This window comes from Physeter macrocephalus, chromosome 14 (genome assembly GCF_002837175.3).
Source record: "Physeter macrocephalus isolate SW-GA chromosome 14, ASM283717v5, whole genome shotgun sequence".
NCBI classification, from domain to species: Eukaryota; Metazoa; Chordata; class Mammalia; order Artiodactyla; family Physeteridae; genus Physeter; species Physeter macrocephalus.
The window spans coordinates 56972501-56994146 of NC_041227.1; the positions used below are offsets into that span (position 1 = coordinate 56972501).

Sequence of the window (21646 nt, forward strand, 5' to 3'; positions counted from 1 at the left end):
TGTGCCATTTGTCTGAAATGCCTGAGTCTTCCAACACCCTCGCAGTCCCTGGGCAGAAAACGGCCCCACACAGAAAGCTCAGGTTTGCTATTCAAGCTGCCAGGAACACTGCTCTAAGCTAAACCCGGAAATAATTCCATTAGTCACATTCCGAAGCGCTAAGCAGAAACAAAAAGAAATCAAAATTAACTTCAATACCTATAGTGACAGCAGCAATTAAGGTGACAAGATTATGGAAATCAACGCCATCTCCAGAGATCTTTGCCTGAGGGGGAAAAATAACCAGTAATACAAAAGGACTGAGAAATAGAGGAACTTTAGTTGTGGAATGATGAAACCCACTGCTTACAACATATGGACCACCAGCCTTTGGGGGCATTTCTTCACATAATAATGATGTATTCTGTACCTACTATGTGCCAAGATCTTTAAGTCATTTCCTCTGGTTCTCACAACTCTACAAGAGATGTTTTTTAATGTATTTTATTTAGGCTGTGCCAGGTCTTCGTTGCGGCATGCAGGATCTTTAGTTGCAGCATGCGGACTCTTAGTTGTGGCATGCAAACTCTCAGTTGCGGCATGTGGGATCCAGTTTCCGGACCAGGGATCAAACCCCGGGCCCCCTGCATTGGGAGCGTGGAGTCTCACCCACTGGACCACCAGGGAAGTCCCTCTACAAGAGATTTTTATTGTTCCCATCTTACAGATGAAGAAACTGAGTCACAGAAAGTCTCAATAAATTATCCGAGTTCATGTTGATGGAAAGTAGCAGAATCCTGATTAGAATTAAGGTCTTCCTGAACTAAGACCTATCCCATGACTCTCCCACCATCCTGTCAGTTTAGATAAGCAGATAAGGTCAATCCGATTCCCCAGGCTTCTTATTCATTTGTGCTCCATGTGCTAGGAATGATACAAAGGCTGCTGGATGGAGTTTGAAGGTTCCACGAGTTGCCCATTTTTTTCTCTTTCTGCTTTCTGGTTTGTGCCACTGCAAGTGATGGCTAAAGAACTCCAGTGCGATTATGTAAAATAGACCCAAGCATAAGAGAACATCCTGTTCTGAAATCCCAGGAAAGATAAATTGCATCTTGCTGTGCAGAATGACAAAAACAATCATTAAAGTCCAGGGGTCTGGCCTAAGGGAGTCCAAGCAGCCCTGAGAAGCTCTTTTTGGTTCTGTCCCCTGGTCCCCTCTCCCCAGAATGGTGCCCTTCTGGGTGCTTTATATATCCTTATTGATCCCCTCTGTGGAGGCCCAGGGTAATAGAGAAAGCAAGGTGACCTTGCTTTTATCAGGATAACAATGAGTGGCTATTCTGGGCTAATTATATCACTCAGGCCAATTTGGGGCAAATGTGGAGGCTTTTTTTTTTTAACATCTTTATTGGGGGATAATTGCTTTACCATGGTGTGTTAGTTTCTGCTTTATAACAAGGTGAATCAGCTAGTTCTCCTCCTATTCTCTCTTAACTTTTAAAAATCAACTTCATAGGGCATTTTAAATTTTATAATTTTTATTTAAAAATTTTTTTTAACATCTTTATTGGAGTATAATTGCTTTACAATGGTGTGTTAGTTTCTGCTTTATAACAAGGTGAATCAGCTATACGTATACATATATACATATATCCCCATATCTCCTCCCTCTTGCGTTTCCCTCCTCTCCTCCCTATCCCACCCCTCTAGGTGGTCACAAAGCACCGAGCTGATCTCCCTGTGCTATGCGGCTGCTTCCCACTAGCTATCTATTTTACATTTGGTAATGTATCTATGTCCATGCCACTCTCTCACTTCTTCCCAGCTTACCATTCCCCCTCCCCGTGTCCTCAAGTCCATTCTCTATGTCTGCGTCTCTATTCCTGTCCTGCCACTAGGTTCTTCAGAACCACTTTTTTGTTTTTTTTTTAGATTTCATATATATGTGTTAGCATATGGTATTTGTTTTTCTCTCTGACTTACTTCACTCTGTATGACAGACTCTAGGTCCATCCACCTCACTACAAATAACCCAATTTCATTTCTTTTTATGGCTGAGTAATATTCCATTGTATATATGTGCCACATCTTCTTTATCCATGAAGGCTTTTAAGATCAGGGAAGCAGGAATGGTTACTAAGTCTTCCTTGTATATGGCAGAGGGCAAATAAATACTAACAATGACAATAATAATAATAATAATACCCATCACTCAAATGTGGTGTGTTTTACAATCTGCAGTATCTCTCCACTAAACACATTTTGATTTCTGAGCCACTAGTCCTGTTTTCTGCGGGTCTCGAGAGGAACTCAGAGAAGGCAGAGTCAGAACTGGTTTTAGTAACCTGGGAAATTCTATTAGATTCATGTCAAAAGGCTCTTCTGGTGAGATTAATGTAATAGTTCAATCTTCTCTATTAATGTAATAGTGCATTATTAATGTAATAGTGCAATCTAATCTATGGTGTTTCACCATAGTCTAGTTCCACCAGACACACTATGGTATGGATCTGTGTCTGTTGCAGAAAGCTTTGTCCCCATGTCTGTGGCAGGGAGGCATTTAACACATCTTTCTCAGAGACTTTTAAAAAATGATGTCCAAGGCAAATAGCTCTCCAGACCCTTGCCCACTCGTCAAATGTTGAATAGTCCAAGTTATCTGTACATAGATCTAGGTCCCTCTCAGAGACAAAAAGCTTTGGCAAGAAAGATATGGTAGATTAGCAGGGACTTCCAAAGACTTAGCTAAAACTCAGATAAAACAAGTGGCAAATGAGTAAATACTAGATACATTAAAGCCATTCTGCTTTAGGTAAGTATCAATTGCCCTGGTAAAGAAGAGAATGGAGATTCATCAAGTTATTTTTTTATTCATTCATTCATTCACCCATGCATTTACTCAACAACTATCTACTGAGCACCTTCTATCTTCCAGGCACTGTTCAAGGTGCTTGGGGACATCAATTAACAACGATAAAAAGACAAAGATCCCTGGTTTTGGGGTGGTTTACATTTCAACAGATATGTGGTGGGGAGAGGGTGTGAAAAGACAATAGTAAGAAAAACCAATTATACAGCGTGTTCCAAGGTGACAAGTGCAGTGCAAAACAAAAAGGAAAGAAAGTGAGGGGAGGTTGGGACTGTTGTGAGGAGGAATGGATTGAAATTTTAAATAGGATGGTCTCACAGAAAAGGTATCTTTGAGCAAAAGACTCGACGGAATTAGACATGTGGATGGCCAGTCTCGTTAGCAGATGGGAGAGCCTTACAATGGGAGGCTTGATTAAACAGAAACAGAGAATACAGTAGGATCAGAGAGGTTATGGGGGTAGACAGTGGATCAGATAGGACCTTGTAGGCCATTTTAAAGATCTGGCTTGAGGAATGTATTCCACACTTACTTTTCAGGCAAGGATTACTCTGGCTGCTGTTCTAGAACATGGGCCCAGTCATCATCATCACTATCATCATCATCATCATCACCACCACCACCACCATCATCATCATCACCATCATCAACATCATCATCTTCATCATCACCATCATCTTCATCACCACCACCACCACCATCATCATCATCACCATGTTCAACATCATCTTCATCATCTCCATCACCACCACCGTCATCATCATCATCATCACCATCATCCTCACATCATTTCCATTTCACAGATGAAAACGATGAGGCTCTCAGAGAGAAGTAACTTTCACAAGGTCAAGGTCACCCACGTGGGAAGGAACAGAGCCAGGATCCTAGTAGGAAGTTGCTGAATAGACATTTCTGCCCCCAGATATCTTCCCTGTAGAAGCTCTCACTGAGTTCATTTCCCTCTTTATTCCCTTCCTGTTAGCAGTAGGCTCCTCTGGGGCAATAGCTCTCTAACAATAGTGCACATTAGAATCACCCGGAGCTCTTGTTGCAGATGCAGAATGCCCAGCCTCATCCTGATTCAGGAAGTCTAAGAGACCCAGGAATCTGTTTTCAATAAGTAGCCCAGGTGATTCCTAGGTCAGGGGTTCCAGGACCAGAACCAGGTGTTTTGAGAAACAGCACTCTTAGTGCCAAACACCCGAGTGTGGGTGAGTTTACCAGATGTTTCCTTCTGGGACAGAGATTCATACATAATGAGAGGATCAGCTGTAGGGAGACTGCTAGCCCTGTACCAGGCTGGGCCAATTCCTGTGTCTGAATGACCCCAAACCAGGGGCCAGAGGAGCGAGCAAGACTGTGGTCAAGTCTGAGTGTTTGAAGGCTAGAACTCAAGTTCACTTCCTGCTTCATTTAGCCTGCTCCAAGAAAAAGTTCTTTTCCAAAGTTGCTTCTTAGGTGCCCAGAATATTTTAATGATATTTATTATTTTCTGATTGCAAATATAAGGCATGCTTACAGTGGAAATTACCACCATGCATATTGAAAAAACAATTGCTTTTTGTTCCCATCCCTCCGGGTAGCCAGCAATAAATTTTGTATCTTTTCATGTCACATTTTTGCTCTCTCTCTCTCTCTCTCTCTCTCTCTCTCTCGCTATCTCTCTCTCTCTCTCTCTCTTTCCCCTAACCTCTCTGAACCTTTGTTTCCTTTCCTGTTATATGGGGATAAAAATACCTATCCTTCAGGGTTATATAATGGATGCTTAATAAATTACATTACACCTACTGTTATTTAACCTTGATTGTGTTTATTTTTTCCACTTGACATTCTATAATGAATATTTTCCACGTGTCATTAACCACTCTTCAAAAACATGACTTTTAATGGCTGCATAATACCCCATCACTTAATGAACTATAATTTACTTAACTATTCTGTTATTAAGCATTGAAGTGTTTTCTAATATTTTTCTATTAGAAATAACACTGAGTGTTTCAATCTTTTCCTACGTCTCTACTTTTCTTAGGATAGACTTCCAGAAAAGTTATGACAAGGACAAAGAGTATAAACATTTTAAGGCTTTTTATGTATGCTGCCAAATTATTTTTCCAGTGGTGGTGGGGGGGTGTAGACTCCCAATACCATCACCAGCATTAAAAGTTACCTAGAATTTAACACTTATGTCAGAAATGAATATGCGTCAGCATAATAATTGGTGGGAGTTGTGAAGAGGAAAGATAAAATCTATGATAGAACTTTAAAATTATCGAGTCTTCTGGGTGTGTACAGTGCGTTCAAGTCTGTAAGGGAAGAGCCTCAGAAATGCTGATCATTTTCTAACCAACTCTCACTTTCTAAGAGACCTTCATCAGTGGAAAGACATCATTTCTCATTGGCAAGTTTCTAATATTAGTCCCTATCTTGAATAATCTTCCACTCTTCTGGTCCCTATTGCTAAATTCCAATCATCCTGAAGGGGATTGATAATTGTGGCAATTGCACAAAATGATTGCTACCTGCAGTGGCAATCACTTCCAATGCTGGCAGAACTGATGAGCAATTCATTATCAAGGATTTAATTGCAGTAAACCTGGGAGGAAAAGGGATTTCTCGTATGATTTCCAGGATTTCATGCATTCAACCCTGCTTGGGTCTAAATTGGCTTTCATGAACAGGAATTTGAAATCAGGCCGTGGCAAGAGGGTAATTACACAATGGAAAGTGAAGTAGAAATATTTGCATAACCTGTTTTGAACTTGCCATGTTAACTTTAAATGGCATGTTGAATCCATGAGTGGGATAGAATCTTCTTGGATGACTGTGATGATCCTGGAGCAAGCCCATAGCTGGTACCAATCAGAAACGCAAAAAAGCTGGTTGAAAACAACGTGTAAGAGCTATGAAGAGGTAGTATGGTTTAGTGGTTAGAACTGGAACTCTGGATTTGGACTGTCTGGACTCAGACTGCCTCTGCTCCCCAGTCCTTACTGGATGAACTTGAATAAAGTAGACATAACCTCCACAAGTCTCGATAGAAATGATGAAGGTTGTGCCTGCCTCATTTACTGCTGTGAACATGATCTGAGCATATCCACAGGCATGGGGCCCACATAAATTAATATTATTCCTAAGATATCCTAAAAGTTTCCTTCATTGTCTGTATTTGAATTTTCCCATTGATCTCAAGTATTCTCACCACCAAGAATTACTTTTAGAAATTATTAGATCTTCCCCTATGGAATCCTTGTTTAAGAAATTACAGTGAAGAAAAGGAAAGTACCACTTATTGAAGAATCACCATGTTTTAGGAACACACGTCATGACATTTGATCCTCACCAATGACTTTTTAACATAGGTGTTGTTTTGCCTTATTTTTGCATCATACTGTTGTGAGTCAGGGTTCAAATCCTAGCTCTTCATTTATTGTCTATGTGATTTAGGGAAAGCGACCTCTCTAAGCTTCATTTTCCTCACCTGTAAAATGAGGATAATAATCATCCTGACTTCACCTTACTGTGATGGCTGGCACATATTAAGTGCTCAAATCATGCTGAATCTTGTTATTATATACTAATTATTTACTTTACTAATAGTAAAGAATCTGAGACTCATTCATATAAGTTACATAAATTTCCCAGGATCACAAAACTAATTAGCGAGCTGAGATATGAATCCATATCTGTCTGATTCCAAAGACCATAACCATTTTACTATATCATGTTGACAAACTGTACTGGTGTGGTAATAATTCATTCATTCCCATAATCTTATCAGTCAAACAAAATTGTAAGTACTAAATAGACTTTACCAGTTCATGACAAGCAGACAAGCACAATGTGACAGGCACATTGTATTCAGAACAGTGAAGTTTTCTCACTTCTGCTTTTTTTGCACGGTTGTTTTGAGGCCTAGAAGTGATGACTTGAATATATTATTTGTTTATCAAACAGTAGTCATTATTTTTACATTTTATCATTTCAGCCCAAAGAAACAACAATGATAAATGACCCTATAGTTACTCTGTATAGATTGACTGCTGAAAAATGCAGATTCTCAGTTGAGGTTTTGTAATAAAATGATAGTGTAGTGGTTACCATCTCTGCAGTCAAGGACCCTTGTCATTTAAGTGCTTTAGCCTGGGAACTAGGTATTGTAGTAGGTCCCATTAATACATATTAGATCTATGCCTGCAATTTGTGAAGCAGCCACTAGGTGACATTTGTCTCTGCCTGAATAGGTCAATTAGATTTTCACCAGGCATGGATCCCTGCAAAATTTAGCACATGGTTCCTTTTGGGGGTACATAACTACATCAGTAACATGTCTTGGCTAAAGACAAAACTTTGACTAATGTTCATAAATTGAGACTAACTACTAATAAATCAATTAAGGATAGCCCAGATTGTAGTAATAGCAAAATAACAAGTCATTTATTAGCTGAAATCTGACCCTTGTAGTTCGCTGTAAATCTTTTGGGGAAATTAGCCACTGATATGAGACCCTATTGCTAACATGTGGAATTCACACAAAGTTGTGATAGTCAAAACATTATTTTGAACAAAGAAGCAGAAATGTCTAGAATAAATGAAAGAAACCTCAGTTTACCATCACAAATTATAACATAATGAGAAGTAAATGGATATTATTTATCTATTGTCCGCCTGCATTCAGAATTTTTCATATATAGAATCTTTGGCTTGCAAGCAAGGTGAAGTGACAGGGAACAGATTTATCTTCCTACTTAAAACACCTAAAAAACTGGGTGCAATAAATCAAACATCTGTTTTCAGATAATGGACCTAAAAAACTGGGTGTAATAAATCAAACATCTGTTTTCAAATACTGGACATCAGGCAGTGCAATGCAGTGATCCCTGAAATAAAGGAACCAAATCATGTAAGTCCCACAGATTGTCCAAACTTACTACTGGAGAGAATTTTCAGGCCACAGTGTAAGGAGGGGAAACTCAGGAAAAGTCCAGTGATGTCTCTGACCTGAGAAGGAGATGGAAATTCACAGAGACCAAAGTGATTAGGGAGTTCACAGAGAAGAGTAGTGGAGGGAGTGGAAATGGGGAGGGGAGAGAAAGAGAGAGAGAGGTCTGAAGAAGATCCCTCTCAAGTCCTAGGCTCACTACTGGTCAGGACATTAGGTGAGAAAACTACCAAAGTCTAGGGAAAGAATCACCTGAAAGCAGCAGAAGGAATAATCCCCAGAGCTCACAAAAAGCCAGGGCAAGTTCCTATTTCTGCCAACCAAAGTGGAAAAACTCAGTTTTTACAGGGTATTGGGTAAAGTACTCAGAAAGATATTGCTTTGGTACTGGGGCAAAATTAGCCATAGACTAAAGGCTGCTCTGGTCTCCCCTAACAAAGCTGAAAGGCAAGCCTCAAAAGGATCAAAATGTTCCCAAGTAACTTAACTGCATCCCAGGACAAAGCTCAAGAATATTTATGGAAATACAAAATTATCTAACACCCAACAAGCTAAAATCACAATGTCTAGTATCTAAACAAAAATTACCAGGCATTCAAGGATGCCAGAAAATATGATCCACAACTAGTAGAATAAAAAAATAATCAAAACAGGGGCTTCCCTGGTGGCGCAGTGGTTGCGCGTCCGCCTGCTGATGCAGGGGAACCTGGTTCGCGCCCCGGTCTGGGAGGATCCCACATGCCGCGGAGCAGCTGGGCCCGTGAGCCATGGCCGCTGAGCCTGCGCGTCCGGAGCCTGTGCTCCCCAACGGGAGAGGCCACAACAGAGGGAGGCCCGCATACCACAAAAAAAAAAAAAAAAAAAAAATAATCAAAACATACCCAGATATGACATATATGATAGAATCAATTAGACAAGGGTATTAAAACAGTTCTTATAACTGTATCCCATATGTTCAGGAATGTAGAAGAAAAATGGAGCACCTTAAGTAAAGACATGGAAGACACATAAAAGACCTAAATTAAATTTCCAGAGATGACAATTACACTGGAGGAGATCAACAGAAAATTAGACATTGCAAAAGATTTTTGAATTTGAAGACATAGCAATAGAAATCTTCCAAAGTGACAAGCAAAAAAAAAAACAAAAAACAGAGCATCAGGACTTCCCTGGTGGTGCAGTGGTTAAGAATCTGCCTGCCAATGCAGGGGACATGGGTTCAAGCTCTGGTCTGGGAAGATCCCACATGCTGCGGAGCAACTAAGCCCCTGCGCCAGAACTACTGAGCCTGCGCTCTAGAGCCCGCGAGCCACAACTACTGAGCCCCCGTGCCACAACTACTGAAGCCTGTGTACCTAGAGCCCATGCTCTTCAACAAAAGAAGCCACTGCAATGAAAAGCCCGTGCACCGCAATGAAGAGTAGCCCCCGCTCACTGCAACTAGAGAAAGCTGTGCGCAACAACGAAGACCGAACACAACCAAAATAAATAAATAAATAAATAAATAAGTAAAATTAATTAAAACAAACAAAAACCAAAATAAAAAAAATTTTTTTTAAATTAAAGGAAAATAAACAGAGCATCAGTGAGCTGTAATCAACTTCCACTGGCCTAATATATGTGTAGTTAGAGACCCCAAAGAGTGGGGAAGAGAAAAATATACTTGAAGAAATAATTACCAAAATTTTATAAATAAAAGGAAAACTATAAACACAGTGAGCTAAGAAGCTCAACAAATCTAATCACAAGAAACATGAAGAAAATGGCACCAAGACACATCATAATGTAATTGCTTAAAACCAGTGATAAAGAGAAAAATCATAAAAGTAGCTAGAGAAATAAGACACATTACATACACAGGAACAAAGATGTGAATGATAGTAACCTTCTCATTAGCAACAATGCAAGCAAGACAACAGTGCAGCAATATCTTTAAAGTACTGGGAAAAAAGCTGTCAACCTAGGATTCTATACCCAATGAGAATATTTTTCAAAAATGAAGGTGAAATAAAGAATTTCTCAGACATACAAAATCTAAATAATTCAGTAGTGGCAAATTGGCACTAGAAGAAATGTTAAATGAATTCCTTCAGGCAGAAGAAAAATGATTCCAGATGGAAATCTGGAGCTACATGAAAAAATGAAGAGAAATAGAAATGGTAACTACATGAGTACATGTATGATTTTTTCTTATATTTTAAATTTATTTAAGACTAAATTGACTGTTTAAACCAAATATAATAATACAAAGATCTGTTATGTGGGAATGAGTGTCCCTATTTTAGAGATGAGAAAACTAAGACTCATACAAGTGAAGAACTCACCCAGGGTCACAGATATGTCTGATACCAAAGTCCTTGCCCCTTCCCAGAAGTTTTAAATGGTTTTAACTGTGAAATTGGCTAATATTTTTTCCATTTACTGAGAACAATACGTATTCTGAAATATGGAGAGGCTTAAAACAGTATTCAGTCCATTAGAATTGATCTGGACTAACCTTTTTTACAGGACAGAAGTCTGAGGCCAATGGATTTCAAGTTTATCTTTGCACAGTTTCCTCTCCACCTATTTTCTCTGTGAATAGTGCATTTCTAATGGTTAATTTTATGCTTCCTGACATTGTTCATCCCTTTCTTTCTTAGAGCAGAATTTCTCTAACTGTGCTCTATGAGAAATTAATGCATTCATTAAGTGTGTTCTGTGGTGAAACATAGAGGGAACAGTAAATTAAGCAGACATTTCCTATAGGATACTGTAGAATCTTAAATATGTGAGCATACATTATAAATACCAAAGAGAGGAAAGAAAAATATATGATATTTCCCATAGTAATTTTACCCCAGGAAACTTATTTATGCAACTCTTAGTAATAGAGAATAACTTAAATATTCTCTGTTGGCAATCAAGATATCAAGCAATCAGAGGACACAATTCTTAAGATTTATGTACCCTTAGTATTTTTGCTAGACTTTCGAAAATGCATGTGTGCATCTGAATGGGATCACTGGTGGCAAGAATACCCAGATCTACTGGTGACTTTTCCGGCATTAATAAGTAAATATTGTATGTTAAAATGCGAGGAGTACCCAAAAGAAGAAATTGGTATTACTACAAGAAACTCCTAGAAACAAAACATTTCTAAATTGGGGGTAAAGGTTATATTTGCCAACTTGCTCCTTTCTGCTAACATCCTTATTGACTATTATGGGATACAGGTTGTTATGGTGATGAGAGAAGTGTTCAACTGGATGGAGATTGGGAAAGATGTTGCAAAGAGAAGAGGCTAGTCCATTGCTTCTCAAATGTTAATGTGCACATCAATCACAGGGGATCTTGTTAAAATTCAGATTTAGCCTTAATAGGTCTGGGATAGGATCCAAGATTGTGTTCTTCTAACAAGCCCCCAGGTGATGCTGATGTTGCTGGGCAATGGACCACATTTTGACTAGTGTCTGTCCTACACACATTTTGGGAAATGTATACTCTTTTGTACCAGGCTTGATGCTAATGGGCCTGATGTGATTAGGCCTCACGTGATGCAATAAATGGGATTGTTCTTTATTTTCACAACTCAACCCCAACTAGCAAGAAGGTCATAACAACAACCTGTGCTCCCAACTATTAAAACAGACAAAAAAGTCCAAACTCTTTCCCTTGGATTTCCAAGCCCTCCATCAATTGCTTCTAACTACCTTTATGTTCTTTTCTCCCATTGTGTTTCCTTCCCAAACACACTCTTGAGACATGAACCACTTGCTTTTCTGGGAAAAAATTCAATGTTCTTCATCCTTTTTGTCTTTGTAAAAGCTGTTCTCTATGCAGGCTCTTTGCCCAGCACTGAGATGTCCATTTCAGACTTACTCATTCTATAAAGCCCAGTTAGTTCAGGCTCTACTTTCTCTAAGGAGTATTCCAAGTACCCCAACCAGAATAAACTACACTCTCCTCCACTGCACATCCTGGGTACTTATATTAACATGCTTATCATGGAGCGTACTTTGAATTAGAGCCAGGTACATGACGTCACCTTTCTCCATTACATGTTGAGCTCTTGGAGATAAGAAGCCTTGTCTTTACTATTTTTAAATCCTCTTCCCTACAGTACTCAATACAGAGATGTACCATAATAAATACTTGTTAATTAAAAACAAAATGTAATAGTCTCTAGAGCAGAACTTCCCATCTTATTTTGGAAATAAGACATAAGAAACCATTTGAGAAAAATACAAGACTAAACATAATAAAAATAGCTATCATGTATTGAGAAGTTATTTAGTGTCAGGCACTGTACTAAGCATGTTTCACACACTGTCATTTAATCCTCGAAAAAACTCTATGAGAATATGTTACCTCTATTTACAGAAGAGCAAACTGAGACTTAGAAAGACAAATGATTTGTCTGAGGTCCCTGGTTCTGAAATGTAAATGCGCATTGTCATTGCCTGGGGAGTTTTAAGAAATATTGATGCCTGGGTCCCACCCCCAAAGATTGTGATTTCATTGGTGTAGGGTGGGGCTTGTGTATCAGGATTTTTAAGCTCCCCAGGTAATTCTAACATGCAACCAGGGCTGAGAACACTAGCTAAAAACACAACTAAGAGTAGAGTTGGGTCCGTCTGACTCCACAGCCTGGGTTTGAACCTCCAGTTTCATTGCCAGTAAGCAAAGGTAAGAGCATTTTATAGAGAGATGCATTAGAGTAGGCTGGCAGAGCGGAGGATAGGAGAGGGATTCGATTTTGACCACACTTAGATCTCGGTTTGGAATGCAATTGTAACAGGGAAAATGCAGGTTCCCAGGGCTTTGAGAGCAGTTTTGTCACCTGGTCATTACACTGAATTTAGTCTACAGGTCCTAAATATTTGACCAATCCTGCCCAGGTAATCTCTTTTGTTGCAAGCATACAGCTAAATAAGCCATAGAAGTAATAACTGTTTTACCACAGATGAGGCACAATGCCTGTAATTGCCTGAATAACCTACATTTTTTCCCATTTTTCATCAGTTGCCTATTTTATCTCCTAATTACGTGGCAGGCTGATCAAAAGCCATCCAAAATTCTGCATGGGGACCTTCCCTCCTGCAGAGGAGGTGTCTCGCCCAGGCTAATCCTCAACTCAGATAAACAGCAGGGCTGATGGAGCGTCAGGAGGGGTGGACGGGGCAGACAGGGCTTTGGCCTCTCCCAGACTTGCAAGGCGAGAAATAAATATCCTCTGTATTTGCACAGAGACAGGACACCTCTCTTGCTCAACAAATGCCAGAAGAGGCAGAAAGAATAAGATTCAGGAATCACCCTCTACTTAAAAGCCGAGGGGAACAAGTTTTGGGGACTTGCTCATAGATCAAAGCCATATTGTTGGAGAAACCTCCTGCAAGGGCTAGAGAAAGGTGGGGATATGGAGGTCCTGGGTAATGGGAACAGAAGACTAGTCTGACCCCAGATGGACTAAAGATGTACCACTGGGACGGGTGGAAGGATTAGAGGAAAGGAGAAAACATTATAACTGATGGAGTGCATCCATTCTTTCATTTAATCCATAAAAACAAGACGGGAACACACTCTGTGTGAGGTGCCAATATGATCCATAAAACCGGTCTGGTCACTGCCCTCCTAGAGCTTACAGGGTAGTGAGGGAGAAATAAATAAGTATTGTTGGTGTACTGGGTTGAATGGTGTCCCCAAGTATTCGCACCCACCCAGAACCTCAGAATGTTTGGAAAGAGAGTCTTTGCAAATGTAATTAGTTAAGATGAGGTCATACTGGATTAGGGTGGGTCCTAAATCCAATAACTGGTATCTTTAGTAAGAAAAGAAGAAGAGACACAGAGACACACAGAGGAGAAGCCATGTGAAGACGGAGACAGAGTTCTTGTGATGAGTCTACATGCCAAGAAATACCCAGGACTGTCAGCAACTACAAGAAGCTCCTTCAGAGGCTCCAAGAGGAACCAACACTGCTGAGACCTTGATTTCAGGTTTCTTGCCTCCTGAACTATGAGAGTATACATCTCTGTTATTTCAAGCCACCCGGTTGGTGGTGATTTGTTGCGGCAGTCCTGGAAACTAGGAGAGTTGGATCACAAATTTGTACATTATACTGAGATTTCAAAGAAAATGCACCATTTATATTTCCTGAATTAACCTGATAATCCTCACAAATCCTTACCTCGAGTGGTCGTGGGGAAAACCTGAAGTTAGTTTAATCAAGTTAACACAGTCGGATGCAATACTTCAAACAATCTCTTAAGGTAAGTTAGGTTCTCCCCAGTGTTTCCAATTTCCTTCCCTCCTCCTTACACGTATTCTCCACTGAGCACTGCATGGGGCTCAGGAGGCAGGAGAACACGGCACTGTGGTGGCAGGAATAGAAGGGGCCTCAGATCCACCCACCCAGGCCCATCCACTGAATCCAGGCTCCTCTGGTCTCCATGGTGTTGTCCTTTGCTGTCCAGTTTCTGGGTACCCTGCTTGGCAGTGGCCCATGTGGAAGCCCATGATAGGTAAACTTAAGATCTCTGCTCTCCCAACCCAGTCAGGGCCTGTGATGGGTCTCTCCCTGCTTCTGCACATCGCTGTGTGGTTGACCACTCCCTTTCATTCCCCAGGCCAGGTGGCCCACCCTGCAGCATCCTACCATAAATCACTTTGCTTCTGGAGCAGCAACCCCTAAGGCAAGCTTTCTAGTCATTCTCAGCTAACATCCGGGTCCTTCAGTAATTCAGAAACAATTCTGGCTTTTTCCAGTCCCCACAAGAGCCAAGGGAGGCTTAAGATGCTGTCTCAGGCTAACTCTTCCCCTAACTACAGCGTGCATCTGAGTTGGCTCTGAAGTAGACACCCCATGTTAACATGGGGGACACCTTATAAATCCTTCTCCTCTCAGATCCCAAATAGGAAGCAGAAAAAGAAAAAAATCCTCTTCTGCTTTCATCTCCCCCTCAATCTATCTAGCTGGTTTCCCCTGCCTGTACTGCAGCCCAGTGAGGTTGATAAAGATACATGTATTTCACCACCTGCTTCATTGAGCTGCTAACTTGTTTCTTCCCACGCCATCTGAAGCAGCAGGAATGGGCCTTCAGCTACTGCTTCATCTTTCACAACGATGTTCCCTATTCTGCACTCTTCTCTTCCTCGAGGTGGCATCTTTCTTCCTTCTTATTCTAAAGCTGTGTTGGAAGGAGACCGACTCACAGACATAGAGAACAGACTTGTGGCTGCCAAGGGGGAGGGTAGATGGGGGAGGGAAGGATTGGGGGTTTGAGATTAGCAGTTGCAAACTATTACATATAGAATGGATAAACAACAAGATCCTACTGTATAGCACAGGAAATTATATTCAACATCCTGTGATAAACCATAAAGGAAAAGAAAAAGAAAAAGAATGTATATATATACATGTATAACTGAATCACTTTGCTGTAGAGCAGAAATTACCACAACATTGTAAATCAAATATACTTGAATAAAATAAATTTAAAACATTAAAACTGTATTGGAAGAACATGATTTACCACAAAAAGGAGAAAAGTATCTCCTTAAATTTTTCAAAATATTACCCTTGTTATGAGTAAACAGATATGCAAGTAAAACATCTGATGAATATTAAGAATAAAATAAATGGAGTATAGGTGGCAAAACATAATCAAAGATTTCTTAAAATAGTTAACACATTTAGGGCATAGTAAGCCCTCAAAATGTTTTTTAAATTGTTGTGGTTGTAGCTTTAGTTGTAGCATTGTTAGGGGCAATGACACAATTAGCTGTGGTAATTGACAAGACGTCACATGATGGATAAGCCTGGTCACAACTCAGCTGGCCATGGGTATGTGGCTTGATTGGTGTTGACCTCAAGCAGTATTTCCAAACATGAATGTCACTGCCGAAATTCATACCACGTCTTCAAAATTTGCACCAAGAACCAAGACTTCATAAATTTTATCTCTGTAACCACAGTTTTGGTTTCTATTAGCTACAGCATCCACTCATGAAAATGTTGCAACTTCAAAAATATTAACATCTCATTTGTCTGGGTCACTGACCTACCATCCAAACTAAGGAAGAACCATAAAATTCAGGACCACGGGAGCCACGGCAATGGCCACATCAGGAAGAACCAGAAGCACTGGGGAAGCGGGGGTCATGCTAGGGGCAGGCATCACCATACGATCAACTTAGGCAAACACTACCTAGGTTACTTTGACAAGGTTCGTATGAGGCATAACCACTTCAAGAGGAACCAGAACTTCTGCCCCACTGTCAACCTCACTAAATTATGGACCTTGGTCAGTGAGCAGACATGGGTAAGTGCTACCAAAACCGAGACTGGAGACACCCCATCACGGATGTGACATGATCATGCTACTAAAACGTTCTGGAGAAGAGAAGCTCCTAAAGCTGCCTGTCATCATGAAGGTCAAATTCTTCAGCAGAAGAGCCAGGGAGAAGATTAAGGGCAGGAAGAGGGGTCTGATATCCCGGTGGCTTGAAGCCACATGGATTTCATTAAATGCTAAAAATTGCTTTAAAAAATTAACAGCACAAAAAGTTGGCTGTCATTCAATGTCCTCCCTGTCACCCCTTAGTCTGTGGAAGGATATCTCTGCAAGAGCACTGACTTTCAGCTCTCGGCTCTCACACTACAGGTTCCACTGAAGAGAAAGGGGAATTTTCCCAGCCACTGATTTCTCAGCCGTCAGGAGCAGCTTCCAGGTTGGGTGTTGAGAGCACTCTGCACAAATTGTTCCATATCTGATAGTTATGTTATGGGTCGGAAATCTCCAGCATCTTCTTAACTTTTCTCTACCTGCACGCACAGCATGTGAGCTCCCTTCCCCCGCTCCAATCTTCTTCCCTGCTTGCCAACTTGGCAAAATCCTTTGTCATCTTCAAAATTATTCTGACATCGTCTCTCCCGTGACGTATCCCCTGATCCTCCCAAGGAAAATTAGTCTATTCGTTCTCTCCCAAAACACGATCCCTTGTGTGCATTACCATGAGTGCCATATAATGTCTTATATCACATGTATTTATTTACATGATTGTTTACTTTCTCAAGGGAGCAAATTATGTCTATTCAACTCTGTCAATTTAGTGAGGGATGCTCCACCCTGATTTCACATTGAAATCACCTGAGGAGCTTTGAAAAATGCAGATGCCTGGGAGAATCCCCAGAGGTTCCAGTTTAATTAGTCTGGGGTTTGGCATTAGATTGTATTTCTTTTTATTAAATTGTTTTTGAGTGCCAAGGAGAACTCTAATGCACAGCCAAGGTTGAGAGCCGTTGCCCTTGTACCTAGGACAGGGCCTGGTATACTATACTCTGTCATTTAACTGTTTCATGTTCCTTATGTTTAATGCTCTTAACCTTTAGCAGATATTCCCCTACAACTGTTGTTAAGATGAGTCACCAAAATATCACTCCTCCCTGAAAAACTAAACAAACCTTTGAAATAGAAGTCTCCATCTATCAGTGCTCTCCTCCTAGGGAGGCTCAGAAAAAAACACTCAAGAAATAACTCCCTCTGAAGGAGGGAGGCTGGCTGTTGACTTCATCATTTTTGCATGAAGCCCACACCTACCCTGGGAGATGCTCTGTGGCCCAGAAACAGAGCTCTGGAATAACAACAACAAATCTGATAGAAGCCCCCATAATGTTTGAATCTGCCGACTTCTCTCCTCCCGCAGCTTTGGAATCCAAAGCCTGTTCAAACTGCTTTCCAATAATTCCATATAAGATGAGGGCACTGTTACCAAGAGGGCTGCATAGCCATCTGTGCAAGATTTTCCCATTTTTTTCTGTTTTGACTTGGAGGAGAGTTCCCATTGTGGTGCTCAGATGCAAAGACAGAAAGAGGCTTTTGCAGTAGGTAGACGATGGTGTGAGCTGGGAGCCACATATTTCTGAGGTTACATGGAAGGAAAAGAAGCTTGAACAGTTCTCATCATAATGACATGTTCAGAGCTTCCCTCGCTGGCCCTTCCCTCAGTGGTTTGTTTGATCATCTGAAGACAATTTGGGGATGCTCTGATATTAATGATGTTGACCCCATTTGCTTCCTGGACCATAAATGAGGAGCCCCATTCCTCTCCTTTGTACCTAGCTTAACCTGGAGGCCAGCCATCCTTCTACATGGTGCTGAGTTACACATATTCTAATAGGCAGGCCAGGGTTAGACTTAATGAAAGCAGACAGATTTTGATTCTTCCCCTTTATTATTTTGAAAGCCATATTAACCCGGGCAAGGTTGACCTTATGAAAGCTTCAGTGAGAGCCTGCCCAAGTGGGGCGAAGTCACCCCTTGCGTGATGCTGATAACCCATCATTCAAAATGCATCCTTTGAAACCGAGAGCAGCTAGTGTAGTGACAGACACCTGTCCCATCCCCATTGTAAAAAATCACACCAACCTTCAAGGACCAATGTAGAGTCCAAGAAGCTGGAGGCATATGATGCAATTCGTCACCTATATCATAAAATCTAACTCTCTTTTATTTCTGATGGACAACTTTGCCAGATGAAGTAGAGAGAGAAAAGGCTGGTTCTAGACAAAGAGGATACGCTCTCACATGTGAGGTAGAGCGAGGAGTCTGGGAATGAACGCAAGCATGTGGGCATCGGGCGTTCTATTGAGTACAAAGGGGACAGACTTGCCATCTTAAAGATGCAAGACCTAAACAGACAATAGAAAGAATTAATAATGATTATACTTAGCATGTGGCAAGCATTTTCTATGGGTCTGGAATTGTTCTAAGAATTGTTCTTAGAATACACAATGCATGTAAAACAATTTTTCTAATTGTTTTACATGCATTGTGCCATACAGTCCTCATCAGTACTACAATTATTATCACCCTATTTTACAGATGGGGAAACCGAGGCTCAGGAAAGTGATGAATTTGCCAAAGTCACACAGCCAAGAAATAGTAAAGCAGGGATGTGATTCCAAATAATTTGATTCTCCAAAAAGTGCTGTTGACTTTTCTGATATACTGCCTCATGATCAGGGAACTGGATATGCATTCTTTTTTGGAGGGTGTGGAATCTTAGCATCTAGGGGATGGTTTGAAGTACTAGGTGCTGGGAAGGCCAGGTAGCGTTCACCAGACACAAGCCCCATGCATTTTCCTTGGGCTGCCCTGATTTCTTGGACTAGATTCCACCACCAACTCTGACCACAATTTGATATCCATTTCAGATATCATGAACATGGCTATGGGCAGCTTGAAGGATTTCCTTGCCCACTGGCCATTAATCTGGCAAATGGAAATCATGCTACTCAGTCAACCAGAGGCCAAAGTAACCTGCAATTTTTAGACGACTTTGGGTATCTTAAGTATACACCATTGGACTAACCACTGTGCTCGTCAATCAGTCTGGTGCAGGGTCTCTCAGCCTCAGCACTGTTGACATCTTAGAATGCAAAAATCTTGCTGTCGGAGGCTGTCCTGTGTAGGATGTTTAGCAGCATCCCAGGCCTCTACTCACCAGATGTCTGCAGCACCGTCTGCCCCAGGTGGAATAACCAAAAATGCCTCCAGATATGGCTAAATATCTCCTAGGGGGATAAAATTACCCCCAGTTGAGGACCACAGGATAGTTCCTAAACTTTAGTGTGCCTCAGAATCACCCTATGGGTTTGATAAAACAGAGGTTTCTGGGCCCCATCCTCTGAGCTTCTGACCCAACAGTCTTCGAGTGGGTCTAAGAATTTGCACAAATTCCAGGTAGATGCTTCTGCTGTTGGCCCAGAAACCACCTTTAGCGAACCACTGAATTGGTCCATGCCATTATGTGTCCAGAGCCATGCATGTCATTAATCCTGAGTGTGGATGGCTCTGCGAAGACCTTCCTCACCTGCTAGAACAACAAAGGTTTTGGCTTAGACATTAACTCTCAGTAGAAGAGCAAGGTCATGGAAAGAAGCCTGGAATTAGATTCAGAAGACATGAATTTGAGAGCATTAAAAAAAACCTGGATGAATTATTTAAACTCTCAAAGCCCCAATTTCTTAATCCATAAAAATAAAGCCCCAAAAAGTGACAACCAACCTACTCTGGATTACTGGTGACAACGAAATAACCTAGGGTACCCCAAACTTTGATCATCCTCAAAATACATCACAATGTCTTACCATATCTACCACAATCTGAAATGAACACTTCTCTTTAAATGAACTCACTAAAAGGGGAAGGAAAAAAACCTTAATCATCTACTTTATCATAAGAAATAATATCTGTGAAATCAGTTTCCCCTTGATAATTATGTTTTCCCAAATAGGCTTTAAGATAACTATTAAAAATCTCTGTGTACCACTTAAAATCATCTTTTACACCTCCTATGGTTCATGTTAGCACACTTTGGGCAACAGTAAGGTATTTGTGAGGGAGCTTTATAGGTTGCAAGTGTTGTCAGATTCAAGGTGCTATTATCAATTTTGTCAAGGCAGGGCAGTCGTTGTAACTGTCTGGAAAGGGAGCAAAGGTTGAGACCAGGAGCCCTTCCCTGACGTGAGCTAAGGCAGCTAGTGTACATTCTCGTTCTGCTCTTAAAACCTGGCTGTATATCAGGAAAGGCCACTTGAACCTGTTCTCCCATCCCCTTCAGTCGCTTTCTAATATGCCCTAATGCCGTTTCAAATCAAAGATGATGAATTAAAAGGGCAGAGCAAACTGGAGCCAGTAGGAATGAACTCGACACTAATAAGATCCACCTGAGCTTCAGTATTTCTCTTGTGATTACCAAAAACAGGTCTCACTCCAGAAGAGACCCATCAATGGCTTCAGCACAGCACCTCCTGGAGAGGATATCACTTCAGAGCCTGGCCCATGTCTGCCTGGAGCAAAAGACACCTTCCCTGCCTGCCTGTGATCATGTCACTTTTGGTTTTAACATCTTCTTGGAATAGGCTCAGGTCATCAGGTAATTGCTTCTCGCTATAAATCAGTAGCTCTCCCTTCTGTGTGTATTAGACTCACCTCAGAAGCTCTCTGGAAAATTAATGCATGTGCCCCACCCCAGACCATTGGAACCAGAATCCCTGGAGGTGGGACTCAGCATCAGAATTTTTTAAACACATCTGTTTTAAAAATCCATAAGTGCATCTATGGTCAAGAGCATGGTTTTCCTGCAGAAAGTAGGCATAGAGGGAACTTTCCTTAACATAATAAAGGCCATATATGACAAGCCCACAGCCAGCATTGTTCTCAACGGTGAAAAACTGAAACCATTTCCACTAAGATCAGGAACAAGACAAGGTTGCCCACTCTCACCACTCTTATTCAACATAGTTTTGGAAGTTCTAGCCACAGCAATCAGAGAAGAAAAAGAAATAAAAGGAATCCAAATAGGAAAAGAAGAAGTAAAGCTGTCACTGTTTGCAGATGACATGATACTATACATAGAGAATACTAAAGATGCCACCAGAAAACTACTAGAGCTAATCAATGAATTTGGCAAAGTAGCAGGATACAAAATTAATGCACAGAAATCTCTGGCATTCTTATACACTAATGATGAAAAATCTGAGAGTGAAATTAAGAAAACACTCCCATTTACCATTGCAACAAAAAGAATAAAATATCTAGGAATAAACCTACCTAAGGAGACAAAAAACTTGTATGCAGAAAACTATAAGACACTGATGAAAGAAATTAAAGATGATACAAATAGGTGGAGAAATATACCATGTTCTTGGATTGGAAGAATCAACATTGTGAAAATGACTCTACTACCCAAAGCAATCTACAGATTCAATGCAATCCCTATCAAACTACCACTAGCATTTTTTACAGAACTAGAAAAAAAAATTTCACAATTTGTATGGAAACACAAAAGACCCCAAATAGCAAAAGCAATCT

At 40.7% G+C, this 21646-nt stretch overlaps 1 pseudogene; it reads left to right on the plus strand.

The window, feature by feature from the left end:
- Positions 1-15835: 15835 nt before the first annotated feature.
- Positions 15836-16442, plus strand: LOC102974142 (60S ribosomal protein L27a-like; annotated as a pseudogene).
- Positions 16443-21646: the final 5204 nt, after the last annotated feature.